The sequence below is a fragment of the Mirounga angustirostris genome, unplaced genomic scaffold (assembly GCF_029215605.1).
Source record: "Mirounga angustirostris isolate CCGP_5_RB_7025 unplaced genomic scaffold, mMirAng1.0.hap1 SCAF_1, whole genome shotgun sequence".
Lineage (NCBI taxonomy): Eukaryota > Metazoa > Chordata > Mammalia > Carnivora > Phocidae > Mirounga > Mirounga angustirostris.
The window spans coordinates 129,898,212-129,915,074 of record NW_026991709.1 but is presented as its reverse complement, the minus strand read 5'-3'; the positions used below and the strand labels follow the sequence as shown (position 1 = coordinate 129,915,074).

The window sequence follows — 16,863 nt, the reverse complement described above, 5'->3', positions numbered from 1 at the left end:
CTTTCCCTTTCAGCCTTCTTCTTCCCTCCCAGCAAGCCGGGGGCTTTTGCCTGATCAGACAAGCTTTTGCAATGAGGTGCATAAGGGTTGCTTTCCTCCCTGGCAAACATTCACAGCTTCCTCTGGCACCATTCCAGGAGATGTTAATACGTGCTATTAATTGGGGCCTGATTTGCATACGTTATGGACTATTAGCTCTTTGTAGCTAATGGGGACCAAAGCTTGCACATACAACCCCACCCTGCTCGCGCCTGCAGGGGCCTAGATTACCCCAGTCTGCTCTTCCAGGCTTAGTGAGAACGGGGAATAACAGGTTTAACATGCTAGGGCCAAGGACGTCTCTAGAAATGGAACCGACACACTCCCCCAACTCTAGCATGACACAAAGGAGGCCCTTCCACTGTGCAGGCTTGGGAGGATGGCTGCATGACTTTTGGGCTGTGCTGTGTGATTTAGTCCGCGGTAGGAGATTTTTGCTGGCACCCACGCCCCCAAGCCCTGCAATCACAAGCAAGCTGGCACTAGAATTTTGAAGAGGTTTTTTTTTTTTTTTTTTTCCTTTTTCTTTTTCTTTTAAATCATAGTCTTTAAGCGCTCTTTGTGTTTATAATTAGTCGTAAGCCCGGGGATGGCTCAATTCGCTTCAGTGTGCCGGCCCCGCCCCCCTTGCTTGCCCAAGTGCCGTTAATTAGCCCTGCAAGGAGCGGCAAGCCTGATTGGCAGCAGGTTTTGCAAAGGTTCCCAGCCCTCTCGAAAACAAAGAAAAAACGTCTGAGCATCTTGGCGTTATAGCTGTCACCCGAGTCTTTGCTTTTTCCGTTTTGCCACTGCTGAGGAGCTCATGGACACATTTTACTTATTTTGAAATGTGAGCACCAATGTTTTGGTAGAAATTTGTAAATCTTGCGCTTGAGAAATAACGTCATGTTTGAGATTTGTCACAACTGTAAGAAGGGAAGGAATGGGGGCAGGAAATTCATTTTTAGATGAAGAATAGGGCCAACAGTTTAGAAGGCTGCTTGGCAGTGTCACTAAAATCTAAACACAGACACACGCCCAGACCCAGCGATTCCACTCCTGGGTAGTTAGTTCCCACAGACCTGCCCTGAGTACTGCCCCAGAAAGCACTGAGATGCTCCCGTTGACTGTCGTAATAGCCTCAAACTGGAAACTGCCCAAATGCCCATCGACGATACCGTGACTTTTGGAAATGGGGAGAATTCACACAATGGCCCAGGATTCAGCAATGAGAATACATACTGCAGCTACATACGACAATATGGATGAATCCCAGAAATATAAAGTTGAGCTAGACACAAAAGAGAATATACTGTGTCATTCTGTGTATAGAAAGAACACAAACTGGTGAAAGCTGCCGTATGCTTTTAGTCCAAAGAGCGATGAACTTTGAGTGAGAAGGGCGGTAGTGACCAGAAGGGTTTCCTGGATGCTGGTCATGTTCTATTCCTTGACCTGTGGGTTGGTTATAAGAGATTGGTCAGGGGCATCTGGGTGGTTCAGTCAGTTAAGCGTCTGCCTTCGGCTCAGGTCATGATCCCAGGGTCCTGGGATCGAGCCCCGCATGGGGCTCCCTGCTCAACAGGGAGCCTGCTTCTCCCTCTGCCTGCAGCTCCCCCTGCTTGTGCTCACTCACTCTCTCTCTCTCTGACAATTAAATTAAAAATCCTAAAAAAAAAAAAAAAGAGCTGTCAGTGTATGAAAATGTATTGAGTTGTAAACTTGTGTGTGTACTTTTCTGCATGTATATTGTACTTCAGTAATTTTTTTTTTTTTTTTAATGGGGCTAAGCTGAGGTTACTTTCTCAGTAGGAAGCTTTAAGGTTGACCTGCTCATTTAGTAATTTGGAGTAGGCAAGGTTGATTTTTCTCCCTGGCCAGCTGAACCCTGCCTAGGATATGGTATTCTAGAGTTCTGGGGCTGCTTTGAGGACAGGTCTCTTGACAGTGGACTGTGGTTCTGAAAGCCTAGGAAGTCATCCTAGTCCTGGGTCAAAGAAAACCAGGTAGCTGACCTGAAGAACTCTAAGTACAGAGGGGAAAGACAGGGATGGAGACAAAGGGATGTGACCTCATGCAAAGTTGACCAAGGTCATCCCTTAGGTCCCCTAGGCATGGTGTCCAGGGCCTGGGAGCATCTTAAAACCCTATGAAAAATTTTGAGGGCTTAAAAATATGTGTGATGATTCCAAATAGCAAAATAGAAAATCATCTGATCAAAATCAATAAATAATTAAATGTCTCCAAAACATAACATTATGTAAAGTAATTCAGGGTTTCTCAAATATTAATGAGCATATGAAACCTCTGGGGATCTTGTTTGAACTCAGATTTGGATTCAGTGAGTCTGGAGTGGGGCCTGAAACTCTGCATTTCTAACAAGCTCCCAGGTGATGCCAATGCTGCTAGTCCAGGAACCACACTGAAGAGCAAGGAAATAGCTAACTGCCGCTCAACCCACCTCTTACAGTTGGGTTGTAAAGGCAATAGACCAAAAATGTAAAATGAATATTTTATTTCTACAAAACTCAAAATAATAATTTTTATTGTGGTAAAATATACACAATGTAAAATTTACCATTTTAGCCATTTTTTGGTGTACAGAGAGGCATTAAGTACATTCACAGTATTGTGAAACCATCATCACTACCCATCTCCAGAACATGTTCATCTTCCCAAACCAAAACCCCATACCCATTAAACAATAACTCCTTGTACCCGCCTCTCCCCAGCCTATGGTAAGCGCTATTCTACTTTCTGTCTCTGAATTTGTCAGCTTATAGATTTGACTTTGAATTTAACTATCAGTTATATCATGTAGGTGGAGTCATACAATATTTGTCTGTTTGTCTTATTTCACTTAGGACAATGTCCTCCAAGTTCATCCATGTCATAGCAAGTATCAGAATTTCATTCATCTTTTAGACTGAATAATATTCCATTGTATGTATACACCACATTTTGTTTATCTTTTCATCCACTGATGGACATCTGGGTTGTTTCCACCTTTTGGCTATGTGTCTGGGTGTGCAAATATTCATGTCCCTGCTTTCGATTCTTTTAGGTGTATACCCAGGAGTGGAATTGCTGGATCATATGGTATTTCTCTGTTTAATTTTTTGGAGAGCCACAATAATAATTATTTTGAGATTTATGGTAAACTGTCATTTTGGTGACCCAGATGAACATATCTCCCCATATTTATGCCTTGTGTGATTCCCTCCCACATTAACTGTGGGCTGGGCCTGTCACTGCTTTGAGTAAAAAAAAAAAAATGTAAAGGAAGCAATGCTATGCCAATTCCAAGACTAGACTTGAATTGATCTGGCAGCTTCTGCTTCCTCCCTCTTAGAAGGCTTACTCTTAGAACAGTCCTTCTTGGAACTCAACCACCATGCTGTGAGGCAGTCCAAGTGTCCACATGGAGAGGCCCACTCAGAGAAAAACCAAGGCCCCCAGCTGACAGCGCCAGCTGAACTCCCATTCAAGCTCCATCTGACTTCAGATGCCCAAGCATTCCAGACATTTCAACCTCAGCTGAGCAACTGGTCAAGCCTTCAGACAATTACAGTTACCTGCTGTTCCAGCTAACCCCATTTGTTTTTTGGTTTTTTGGGTTTTTTTTAGATTTTATTTATTTGTCAGAGAGAGAGCACAAGCAGGGGGAGCTGTAGGCAGAGGGAGAAGCAGGCTCCCCGCTGAGCAAGGAGTCCGATGCGGGACCCAATCCCAGAACCCCAGGACCATGACCTGAACCCAAGGCAGACACTTAACTGACACTTACCACCACCCAGGTGTCCCCAGCTAACCCCATTTGGTGGCGTGATCTGCTGTTGTTTGAAGCCCCCTTTTGAGGTGATTTGTTACACAGCATTAGCTAACTGAAACAAAACCCTTTCAAATGTTCTAGAGCAAGAGCAAAATGCATTTCATGTGAAATTTGGACAGAATATAAGATATTTGATACAGAGTGAAATCAGCCCAGAAACCTCAAAGATCTTAAATATCCCAGGTCCTAACAAAAGCAAAGATGCAAGGCAGCTGGTGGGAGTCGGGCTCCTGCATAACTCCAGTCCCTAGAACCGGCCGCTACTACAGGATTTTTGGAGTTGTCGTGGCTGTTGTTGTTTTGTTTGAGTTAAAGGCCCGGCTGGCCCAGATCGGCCTGTCACTTAGCTGCTATCATCCTTACAGCAAAGAAGGCAGCTGGGGATTTTTCCCACATATGTGGCCTGGCATATGGCTTCAGGGGGATTTGAACTCTTAATTAGCAGCTCTCTTTTGTCCAGAAATTATTGTGAAGCTGAGCGATAAGAATGAAATCAGCCAAGTCTGATCTCAGATTCCCATAAGCACAGCAAATAAGCAGACTGCACAGGAAGCCTTGAAGGCAGTGGCTGGGATGTGATGATCACTCACCCTGCACCCGAGTCCCTGAGCCCTCTCTCACTGCCACACACGGCAAGGAAACCAGTTTCTGCTTTGCTCTGTCCTCCCAGGCTGGGGCCCCATGACCCACCCCTGCAGGAACTACCCTGACCTTAGGCAGAAAGAATGGTGGGCAGTGGTTCACTCATTATCCGGTAATTATATTAAGAATGTCTTATGCGCCAGGCAGGCACTGCACTGGGCGTATGTTGGTCGATAGAATAGATATGGTCCCTCCTGTGGTGGGGGTTGCAGCTCAGGGGAGGAGACAGATGATAATCAGGTAAGCACACAAATACCATACAAAGGCCACATCCATTCCTGCCTCAGTGGTGCTTTGCGTGTTGTTCTCCACCGAAGTTGCTCTTTATTCTCATACTTTTGTTGTCAGGTGTCAGCTTAAACATAACCTGGCAGGGGTGCCTGGGTGGCTCAGTTCATTGACCGTCTGCCTTCAGCTCAGGTCATGATCCCAGGGTCCTGGGATCGAGCCCCACATTGGGCTCAGCAGGGAGCCTGCTTCTCCCTCTGCCTCTCTCTCTCAAATAAATAAATAAAATCTTTAAAAAAAAAAAAAACAAAACATAACCTGGCAAAGGCCTTCCCTGCCACCCAGTCTAGTCCATCCCTCTGATTTCATTCTTTGAGTAGCACTTACTATTATCAGATATTTTCTTATGTGTTTATTGGTTTATTATCTCTTTCTCAAACTCCAAGAGGAAAGGATCTCGTCTATCTTGTCCCCTGCTATGTCTGGAGCCTGAAAACAGTGCCCAGTATGTAACAGGTGCTCAGTAAACTTGAATGAATCAATGAATGAACCATGACATAAAGTTGGCACCTCACCTTTACCCCACCAAAAAAGTTTTCTTTTTTATCATGTGCAGCTAAGTTTTCATATAAAAGAAAGAAAGAAGATTGTGATAATTTGCACATTTTTCTTAAAGGACAAGTATGTCCTGACAGCCAACTGTATCTTCTCATGAAAAGCCTGGGGTCATCAGAGAGGATTAACAGAATTCCAGCCAGAAACCATGCAAGTGGACATTTTAGTCAGGGGGGTTCTTAACCTGGGTAAATGTGTTACATCCAGCAGGCCTTTAGAAATCTTGAATAGTGCCTAGGCCCACATTATGATTGTCACAATAATCTGCAGGTGGGCATGACTGACGAGCTTCAGTCAACACGGGAACTCATTATCAAGTATTTCAAGATCATTTCAAGAGCACCTGCGTGCCTGATGTGGAAGAGGCGCTGTGTTAGACATGGGTCTACAGAGATGAACAAGACATAGTCTCCGACCTCAAGGTGTTCAGACACCTATGGAGGAGACTGAGACCAAAGCCAGTAGGCACTGAATGCTGCGATTCATGCAGTGATGGAGCTGGGCTGAGGAGCACACCGGTAGGACAGCTAACACAACCTGGGAGGGTCAGGGTCAGGGGCTGCCCGGAGGAAGCCTTTCCCAAGTTGAATGTCAATCAACAGGGAAATGGAATGGAGATGGTGGGACAGAAGGGACAGAAGGTATGGGCACAGAGGGGAGAAACAGCCTGAGAAGTCAGAGAACAATGAGTAGCAAATGGTGCTGGAGCAGAGGAGGGGAAGGCAGAAGGTGTGGGAGATGAGCTTAGCCAGACAGCAGGAACACTTTGGCCCAGTGCTGGACCCCGGTTCTGATAATAAGATGCTATGTTGGTCCTTCTGTCCTCCCTGTCTCAGCATCCCACCTGGGACCGAGTAACCTGCCGTGCAAGAACAGGATCCAGATTGTTGAAGCGCAGCATGAGCATTTTTGTCATTGTTGTTGATTTCTTTAGGAAGACTTTTTCTGCCTACATTGGAGGGTCTGAAGGTAAGCATTTTTCTCTTGTACTTCTTTTTGCCCCCTAGTAACAACTAGCTTTTAAAAAGTCAGCATATGTCCATTAACCGAACTGCAGCAAAGAATCCAGGAAATTTCCATTGTTTGGGCAACTGGCGAGGAGAATAGCTCTCTCCCAGTGGCAGGCCACTGTTTCACCCACACTGCAGTCAGAGAGAAGGACAGACAGCAAACTGGAGAGAGAGATTAGCATGTAAAGGAACCTGATTTTTTCTGGTTTCTTAGAAACCTCGGAGACCCGAATTTTGCTTTCCTCTTCCACCATGAAAACGTGAATATTTCTTGTCGTTCCTTCTACTTTGTTAATCAAAAAAACTTGGCCACTAAAACAGGAGCCATGGTGCTGTGAAACCCGAAAGGCCAATTTTGGAAGAAGCCCTACAGGAGGTTTCCAGCTCCCCTCCCAGACTGTTCACCAAGGGGCAAACTAAATCCCTTTTAACATGAACCGCTCAGCAAGAAATGTTTTGCCCATGTTTAAACCGATACCTAGAGTTCTCTTGTCCTCTTAAAATCTGTCCTGCTGGATTTACATACACTCACATCAGGAGACTCAGAGGGGTAGGGGCCAAGTGCTGTGGAGCCCTCCAGAGAGGGGCAGAGGGACCTCAGATGAGGGTGTGGCATCTCCTGCGACATGCTGCCCCTGCAGCTGCCTGGGGCTGGTGGCACTGTGGCTCTGGGGCCTGGGGGACTGGGGACAGAAGGCAGAGAGCAGCAGGAGAGGGTGGTAATTAATGCCAGGATCATGGCCACTGGAAAGGGCAGGAAACCCCTTTGGCCCCAAAGCAACATGACCCTCAAGATGATGACAGGTTCTGGGACAAAAGGGGAGTGTGAGAGATCAATCTTTAGTAGAGTTTCCAGATTTAGCAAATAAAAATAGAGGATGCTCAGTTAAATTTGAATTTCAGATAAAAAAAAAGAGAGAGATCCTTTTTAGTGTAAGTCTATCCCAAGTATTTCGTGGGATAGTCTTATACTTTAAAATTTTATTTTTCATTTCTGAAATGAAATTCTAATTTAATTGGATGTCCTGCATCTTATCTGTGAACCCTGACTTTGTGGATCTGTAGCCCACCGGTTCCTACACCTCTCTGGTGTGCCTTCTTCCTCCTTCTTTCCCATCAATACAATAAAGGATCTGACAACAGGTCCCAAATAACTGAAGCTCATTCAGTACCAGTATGTTCTCTTGCCTCAATTGGCATATTTTCTTTTTCTGTGGCTGTCAAAAGTCTAAAGACTTTATTCCCTGTGGAGGTTGCCCAAGCAATATGCAGCTGATGAGGGGAGAGATGGAGGCAGCCCTCCTTAATTCAGGTAGACCGGAGGGCTTGAGCTGTTCTCACCAAGCTCTCTACTATGTCAACATCTCCCCTGAGAAATTCAGTTCACAGCCTGTGGACCCAGTTGTTGCTACCGAAGCCTGTTACTGCTTGGGAGTTTTTGTTTGGGGAGCAGGGAGAAAGGGAAAGCTCTGGGAAGATCCAGGATCTTTGTTGTTTAGTTTATGTGAGTGTCGGAGTTCACGTGTGGGGTGATAATTAAGTGGTAGGTGGTTGCTGGGAAAATTATCAACATGGAGGCTGATGAAAGACACAGGCAACCTAAACAAATCAGCAAAGTTAAATGGGTTTGGCTATGTAGAAGGATACTAATTACAGTCATTTTGGTGAGCCTTCTACCAGGGGCGCCTAACCAGTGCCATAAACTTACGTGTATCATTATGTATGCCTTCCACTAACTTCGTTATAAGGTGTAATTTCATTAGAACAGGAGACTCAACATGTATGCAACTGAGTCTGCATAGTCTGTTCGTCACGCACAATGGATATCTGCTACTCTTTTTTTTTTTTTTTTTTTTTTTTTTTTTTTTTTTTTTTTAAAGATTTTATTTATTTATTTGAGAGAGAGAGAATGAGAGACAGAGAGCATGAGAGGGAAGAGGGTCAGAGGGAGAAGCAGACTCCCTGCCGAGCAGGGAGCCCGATGCGGGACTCGATCCCGGGACTCCAGGATCATGACCTGAGCCGAAGGCAGTCGCCCAACCAACTGAGCCACCCAGGCGCCCGGATATCTGCTACTCTTGAAAATTTAGTGCAACTGGGGCCTGAGTCATGGTGAGAAAAGCAACTGTGGTGGGCAGCCTCTAAAATGGCGCTGGCTCAGAGGATTCCCCACTTCCCAGAACTCCCAGGACTCGGGCTTTCCTGTCATCCCTTCCCCTCCAGTGCACACTGGACAAATAGAATACAACAAAAGTGATGGATGTCCCTTCTGAGATTAAGAAAACGCCTGTGACTTCTGTCCGTCTGGCCGTCCCTCATGCTCTCTTGCTCTCTGGGAAAAGCCAGCTGCCATGTTTTCAGCTGCCGTGTGGAGGGACCCACATGACCAGGAACTGAAGCAGGCCTCCTGCCAACAGCCAGCGAGAACCTGAGACTGGCCAACAGCCACGCAAGTGGGCTTGGAAGAGGATGCTCCCCCAAACTGAGCTTTGAGATGCAGGCAGCCCTGATGCACCTTCCTGCAACCTTGAGAGACGCTCTGAACGGCAAGGGAAACTGCCCCACAGAAACAGCGAGATCATGATAACTATGATGATTATTAACTTAGTAATAATAAATGTGGGTTGTTTTACACTGCTAAATTTGGGGGTGATTTGTTATGCAACAGCAGATAACAAATACAGTCGCTGGGCATAGAACTTACTTAAAAAATAATGTGATAGGTATGCCATCGAGAGAGGTGGTTGAAAGTGTAACCATTGTATTCTACAATGCAGACACAACAACGAAAGAGGAGTGTGTGTGTGTGTGTGTGTGTGGTGGGTGGGGACTGGGTAGGAAGAAAGACATGGAAACTGGTGGTTTACTGCATCAGTATTGCCAAATTCTTGTAGCTCTAGCAGGACTCCTGCCTGTCACCAAACAATCTCGAGATCTTGATATTATCACTCAGACCTGCTGATTCCTGTTTGCAAACTGAATCTCCAGTCACGGGCTGGGCCCCAAAGAGCTGTCTTCTGTTCTTGGATCAGCCCGTGCCGGCCAGGTCACAGGACACTTCTTTCTGTGACTCCTTGGATATTAATTAACTCTTTGGGAAAGTATGCCAGTTATTCAGAGCTCTTGTCTCTTGACTTCAAACCCACCCTTCTGTACTCAGCTTGGTGACCCCGGGGGGTCTGGGACTCCACACACTAAATTCCTGCTATGTCAGCGGCTCCTTGCCAGGTTCTGCCAATAGGGGGTGCTAGAGGGCGCTTGCACGGCTGAAGGAAGAGGCAAACGCTTGTTCGCTCAAGTTTGCTTCCCCTTGAGTTCCTGTTCCTATAAGCATTGCCCCAGCTATAGCACGTCCTGTGGCTGCAGCTGAATACAGTTTGCAATTTCTTCAACACTGTACAGCCCACCTCAGGGGGCCCTCAGAGACACCAGCAAGCTCTGAGTGGCACCCACTTCTCAGAGGTTGGGGTCCCAGTCCCCAGATTAATAATGTCAATCTCTTCTTCAAGCCCCCCCAAAGCCCGAGGAGCGGCGGCTACTTCCCGTAGTCACTACCTCCATGATACCTTAGAGTGCTTGCCTTTTCAACGACCTAATTAACAATTATGTCAATCTAGTCCTCTCTTGTGAAAACAAACCGGTGTAATTTCTATCTCCCGATTGTGCTCTGGCTGATACGGGGGCTCCCCTTCTACTCCCAGCCTCTGACCAGCCTCAGTGCAAGCTTCCCGTCTTACCACTCCAAAGAGACCCTGCAGGTGCACCAGCCTACCAGGGACTCTTCCAGAAGCTGTGTGCCCTAGACTCCTGCTGGCTTCACCCTAGTCCCAGCCTGGCCTTTAGGAGAGAGCCAGGAAGTGTGGAGCAGAGACGCCAGCCGACCTCGGAACCAGACACAGCGACAGTCGGGGAGGAGAAGAGAGGTCAGTATAAAGGAACCAGAGCCCAGCTCAGGGATCACTGGTGCCTCCTACAGATGGTCCCTGACTTAACTAATGACGGATCGACTTAGATCTTTCGGTTTTTGATGGTGCAAAAGCAATATGCATTCAGTAGAAACAGCACTTTGAATGTTGAAGTTTGATTTCTGGGCTACTGATATGCAATCCCATCCTCCCTCGCACTGCTGGGCAGTGGCAGCAAGCCGGGGCTCCTGGTCACGAGGGTGCACAGCCAATACATTCACAACCACTCTGTGTTTCACTCTCAGGACAGTATTCAATAAATTCCATGAGATACCCAACACTTTATTATCAAATAGACTTTGCGTTACGTGATTTTGCCCAACTACAGGCTGATTAGTGTTCTGAGCATGTTTAAATTAGGCTAGGCTAAGGTTACATGTATTAGATGCATTTTCAATTTTCAATATTTTCAACTTATGAGGTTATGTCAGGACATCACCCCCATCATAACATGAGGGAGATCTGTATGTCTAAACTCAGCTGGAGTCACAGATGACAGCCAGGAGCAGGTGGTTCTGAGGAGCAGTGCTGGGCCATCCGGTCTGAGTACCATGTGGGGTGCTGGTTTGCCTGCTAGTGACTGGTTTTACCTGTGTATGCTACACCTCCGTGGTTGGCTCTGTCCTTGCTTTCAAAGGGTCCAATGTCACAAGTCTCCAACTGACAGGTGGCCCTGAGACCAAGGAAAGGATTGTATTTTTAAATATTTTTGTGTAAGTCAGGGAGCCCTTTAAAACACAATTGCTAAAGAGAGGAGGCGAGAATGTGAACTTGAATTTACATGTGAAACTCAGTATACCAGGCAGAGTCTAACCAGAAAAACCGAACTCAATCTAAGTATCTGAGCAGACGGGGATGTAATGCAGTGAATTGGTTACACAGGCAATGGAAAATCTGGGCAGCCAAACGGGCATGGTGGGGCCCCCCAGAGATCAGCACCATAGGAAGCCACTAGGCTTCAAGGCAGGAAGGACAGGGGGAAGAAGTGGTATTGTAGGTTGGACTCTCCAAAAGCAGACCTAAGCATAGTTTGGGGTGTAAGACCCTTACTAGGGGTCAACCCCTGGGAACGGGAAGGAGAAGAAGCAGGACGTCAGAGGAAGAAAGGGCACTGCCTTGCAGACTAAAGCTCAGCCAAGTCCGGGGGGAGGGGGGTTGCCCACTCGAGTGTCCAGCATCAAGCCAACATGGCGAGGCATTGACTACCCCATCCCCCTCGGTCGCCAGCTGTGGGCTGCTTTGGAAAGGCATGACCTCCAGCCAGGCTGACCCTGCGGGAGCTGACGACTGAAAGCCAGCTGCTGACTGCATCCCCTGCCGTGGGGCAGCAAGTCCTTCCTTGAAGGAGATCTGAGCATTTGGCGTTTACCACAGTACTTTCACCAGAGCCCAGGGGCTCCGGAGATCCTGCCCAAGGCTCCTACTGGCCTGGCCAGAAACAGCTAACACCGAGCCTGAGGCGCTCCTACAGAAGCTGGAGGAATGCCGCCTGCAGATGTCAGCTGGGGAAGGGAAAAGGACTCTGCAAGCAAAGGGGCCCAGGCCATCAACTTTTCCTCTTCCTTTCTCTCCAAAGGCCACCTATCTCACCTGTGATAAGCACTGTGCGGGCCCACCCAGCACCTTCTTCAGGAGCAAAGGATTCACCCCCTCAGCTGCTGAGAGTGTGTCCGCAGCCAGCCCTTCAGCTGTGACCCTCCTTGGGGCTGGCAATGGCTAAAATACACTGCTGCACCCAAGGCTGTACCCCTTCCTGCGTGGCTGGTACCTGATGACTGACTGAGGCGAGGCAAAAAGGTCGGGCCCCCTCACTCCGATTTGGGACCACTCTGAAGGGTCATCTGGCTTCAGAACTCCCAGGGGTTGATGGACACCCCCTCTGAGACTTTTCCCTCTGTCCAGTCTCGCTGTCTTTCCCCACAAGTCCCTTCCTTTCCCCTCATAAACCTTCTACGCACTAGTCTCTGGGGGCTCTTCCTGGGAATCCAAGCTGGAACATCCATGTTAGGCTCCCAAACCGAGTTAGCTTTGTTTTGATCCTTTTGGCCTCTGGGGAATCCTCCTGTCATACCGGGGAGTGAGGAGCCCTCTACCTGGCCTCCCTTGGTCACTCATACATCCACGGCTGGAAAGTTCTTCCCAGACAATCAGCAGCCTCAGTGCTTTACCTCCTTTAGGTCTCTGCTCAAAATCCATCCATCTGTGAGTAATAGCTTTCTCCAGCGCCAGATCCACCTCACCTTTTCTTTCCGGCACTTATGGCACCAAATCATCTGACCAATGATTTACGATTATGTGTTGACTGTGTCTCCGCCCACTCAAGAACAGGGAACTTGGTTCTGTTCATAGCTGTTTAGCACAGTATGAGTTCACTTAAACTGGCTAATGAATTCAACCATTCATTTCGTGAGTTCCAAGCCCTGTGCCGGACACTGATGGAGCCTTTGGAAATTTCTGGACTAGTGGGGAGATTAGACAAGTAGGAAAATCGCAATGACACAATGTGGCAAGGGCAGGAACTGAGGCTTAGCTATCAACCGACAAGAGCAACTCAGGCTGCGAGGGCAAAGCTCCAGAGAGCAGGCCATGAGGGATTGGTTCTCCAAGGAGGGGCAAGGAAGACAGGTCCTGGAATGGGTGAGCTGTAGAGTGGTCCGGGCACACAGGTGGTTGACAGCCAAGGTCTCTAGGACATCAGGGTCAAAAGGGCAGTGGGACAGGGATGGCAAGGCATGCCCTGAGATCCAGCACTGCTTCTTCTGGAAACTTGTTTCTCAGAGCACTCTCATGAATGTGCAAAGATTAATGTACAAGGAGGATCACTGCCATGCTGGTTACAGTGGTAGAAAATAAGGAGCAACATAAATGTTGGTCAAGAGGGAAATGGTTAAATAAATCAAGGAAGCTCAGTACCTTGGAGTACTGCAGCTATTAAAAAGAGTTACATGAGTCTTTATGCACCGACTTGGAAAGACTCTATGTACATGATATAATAGTAAATGGAAAGGAAGATTATGGAAGTTCGTGCCCATTTTGTTCAAATATACACACACACACGCATATGTGTGTCTATGTAAACAGAAAATCATCTCGAAGGAAACTCAGCTGTTGACAGTGGGACAATGGGATGGGAACAGACAAGGGGAGGCTTTCATTTTGGGGTCTTATTTGAGTTTGTTGAAACTGGCATGGAGTCACTTTCAGATTAATAAAAGGAAAGGAAGAGAGAAAAGCAAGTCCTAGGAGCTTTTGGTCACCAGGCAGAAGGGACAAACGGAAGGTCCACGAATATAAAGAGGTCAGGATCATTGATCAAAGCAGGTCAGAGGGGTTAAAGCAAATGAGAGCTAGGAGGCAGGAAGATGAGCTCATTGAAGACCAGGTCATGGCAGAGCAGTGGGGAGCAGCAGAGACCTAGGTGACCTGATTCCAGAAGCAGCATCATTGACTCTCTGACCTCGAGGCCATTTCCTGCAGGCTTTACATGCGTGCAGCCGGCCTCGGCAGTCAGAAAGAGCCACCCCCGGTTACACTGTACCCAGAAAGGGGCAGAAATAGCGGAGTTCAAATGATGAGGAGGTTCTCCTAAGGCAGGCCCAAGCCTTCTAGCTTTCTCTAACCCAGGCCTACCTTGCTCTATCCCTGAGGACAGAGAAGATGGAGCACTTCTGCCTTTGCGTACCAGCTGCTTTCACCAAAGGTCTTTTCTTCTTTGCTCATTGCAAGACTTCGCAGAGCCTTTAGGAAGCTTTTTTGTTTGTTTGTTTTTCATTATGAATCTCTAAGAGGGGATGCTATATACAGACAGCATTTCCAAAAAGTATCTGGTCCCAGAGCACTCCTTCATTAGGTAATATATTTTAATTGCCATCAAGTTTTAATTAAACAAGTATTGTGTGGGTGCCTTCTCCTTGTAAAGAACTCCGGGCTACCATGCTGGAGGGAAAGACCACGTGGAAAAAGAAGACCTGGAGGATGAGACACCACATGGAGAGAGAAGCCAAGAGGGAAAGGCCCGAGGCACGGCAGCCGGGCGGGTGAGGCCATCTTGACCCTGCAGCCCAGGGCAACTGAATGCAGTCACTTGACAGAACCAGATGGTTCTGTGTGGAACAGAGACAAGCCAGCCCTGCTGAGCCCTGCTTGAGGTGTTGACTCAGAGAATCACGAGCAATTGATTTTTGTTTTAAGCCACTAAGTTTTGGCGTGATCCGTTACACAGCAATAGACAACAGATACATTCTCTCATCCCATCCCCGGTGTCAAGCTCCCCTTTCCCCAAGGAAATATTATCCTGCAATTTGTTTTTATCATTACTTTGCTTTTTAAAAATCGTTTTGTCAAGTATTTTTTTTGTAATCTATTATGTGATTTGCAGCTGTTTTTGAGCATTATAATTATAGACTCATGCTTACGTGGGAGAATAGAATCGTAGACTCACCCAAAGAAATATTATTACAACAGTGAAAATGAATGTTGCCACACACAAAACATGAATGGATGAAGCTTAGAGTCATAGTGTTGCATGAAAACAGAAAGTTGCAGAAACTGTAATGCAGATCATTCATCTTTTCACATGATTATTGGCCGTTTCTTCTTAATTTTCTAGTTCATTTCTCTTGTCCACTTTTCTTTTGGGTTGTTTGTCTTTTTCTTACTGATATATTGGACTTCTTTATAAGTTTTAAGAAGTGCCCCCCAAAAGTAGAGTAGTAGGGATTACTTGAATCTTGAGAAACATTTCCAAGAATAGAGTTTAAAATTACCAAACCAAACCCACCAACAAAAACCACCCTGGAAGGTACTGAAAAAAAAAAAGAATGGACAAACTTCATGACAAATTACCAGGCTCTTTGACTTCAGGGCTGAAATGTCAAGGATCAGAGACCCAAAAGAGTTTCGGGCTCCATTGCCAGATAAGAGGCTATTTATATAAATCCACAGTGCACAGAGGTTCTATTGCATATTTTCTTTGCTACCAATAGGAAATGCATCATTTAACTTGAGATATGGCCCCCCTTTTACACATTTCTTAGGATAGACCAATGAATTACTATTCCTCCTAGCAGTGAATTTATATTGCACTAAGGAGAAATAGACTCCTTTAACCCCTGAAGAGTCACATTTCTTTCACTTAGGTCACTTGATAGGGCCATTATAGGCTCAGATAAGACATGTGGGACTCTGTTTAATATCGGGCAATTTTCCTGTGCCTCTTCATTTATTACAAGAATGTATCCATTAGCAGTCATTAGTACATTCTGTCAAGATGAGGGCTAAATGATCCTCAATGGCTGAAGAGAAACTGCTTTTTGAAGAAAAATAATGGCATTAATTGCTCGGTGGAATAGATAGGGCTTTCTTTGTCACAACCTCTCCCTCCCCGCCTCCCCTCCCCTCCAGCGCAATCGGACACTGCTTACCTCTGTGAAAGATCCAGGCCATTTTCTCCCTACCCTGTGAGTCAGCTCCTTGCTCCAGCCTGTGGCCTCTCCAGCAGCAGACCGCTATCCACAGGGAATGCACAGAGCTCCTTAGCCCATCACAGCGAGGAACCTTGACTGATTCCTCTTGCTCCCTAATTCATCCAAGGGTGAAAGAGGAAGGAGACGCCTCACTTAGCAAACAATCTCATTTGAAGGGACTCCGTTTTAGCTACAGGAAGCAAATCACATTAGAGAAATAATTGCCCTCCTGTAGCTCCAAACTGAAACCCATCTCCTTTTTGCCCTTTCATTTGGAACGTACGCTCTCTGGAATATGTGGTTCGAGGAGTGAGGGTGTAGGCGTGTGTGTTTGTGTGTGGTATGTTTTCATAATCACAACACGTTTCCTACGTAGCTTTTTTTATTAAAAATCTCAAAGTTTAATTAGTGAAAAGCTTCCATCCCCTAAATATGGGTGTATCTCCAGGCTTTGTCTTTCTCTTACTCCCTCCCTCTCAGCTCACGTCCATTCTCACGGACATTAGTAATTACACCTGTTTCAGTTGAGATATGTTCAGGGGAAGGTAATAAAATACCAGCTAGCTGTAACGTAAGTAATGAAGGCATTTAATAAACTTATGTGTAACAAGAAGGCTGGGTGTAGGCAATTCCAGACTTTGTTCGGCAGACCAACAAGGACACCAGTGACCAAAGCTTCTTCTTACCATCTTTCCCCTTTGTCGCCATCTGCGTGGCAGCCATACCTCTCAATGTGCCAAGGCACATCTCTCCAACAATCCCATTCTCTCCTGATAGGATCACAAGCAGGAAGGAAAGAGATGGAAGCAAATTGGCCTTCTCATGGTGGTCTGTTTTATCAGGAAGAAAATCCTTCCTAGAAGCCCCTTGGCCATTGGCCAGAACTGCTTGACCAACCAAAGGGAATTAAGTTATCATATTTGGACTTTGGCCAGTCATGACTTATCCTCTCCATCTGGGCCATTGCAACCCAAACACAGGTGGGATTTTACTCGGAAGGAAAGAGAAATTGAGGAGGCAACAGCTCCCAGATCTTATTTCCAGCCGACTGTTCTTCTCACCTCTAGTCACATCTTTCCAACAGCCTGATG

General features: G+C 46.5%; 1 long non-coding RNA gene across 1 annotated transcript in view; it reads right to left on the bottom strand.

Annotated features, from left to right (window-relative positions):
• LOC123863844 (uncharacterized) overlaps nucleotides 1-16,048 on the bottom strand; it is a 118,801-nt gene extending 102,753 nt beyond the window's left edge. The window contains exon 1 of the long non-coding RNA XR_010410675.1: nucleotides 15,731-16,048. This is a non-coding gene — a long non-coding RNA (uncharacterized LOC123863844). The remainder of the gene's footprint in view (nucleotides 1-15,730) is intronic.
• Between the last annotated feature and the right edge of the window lie 815 nt (nucleotides 16,049-16,863).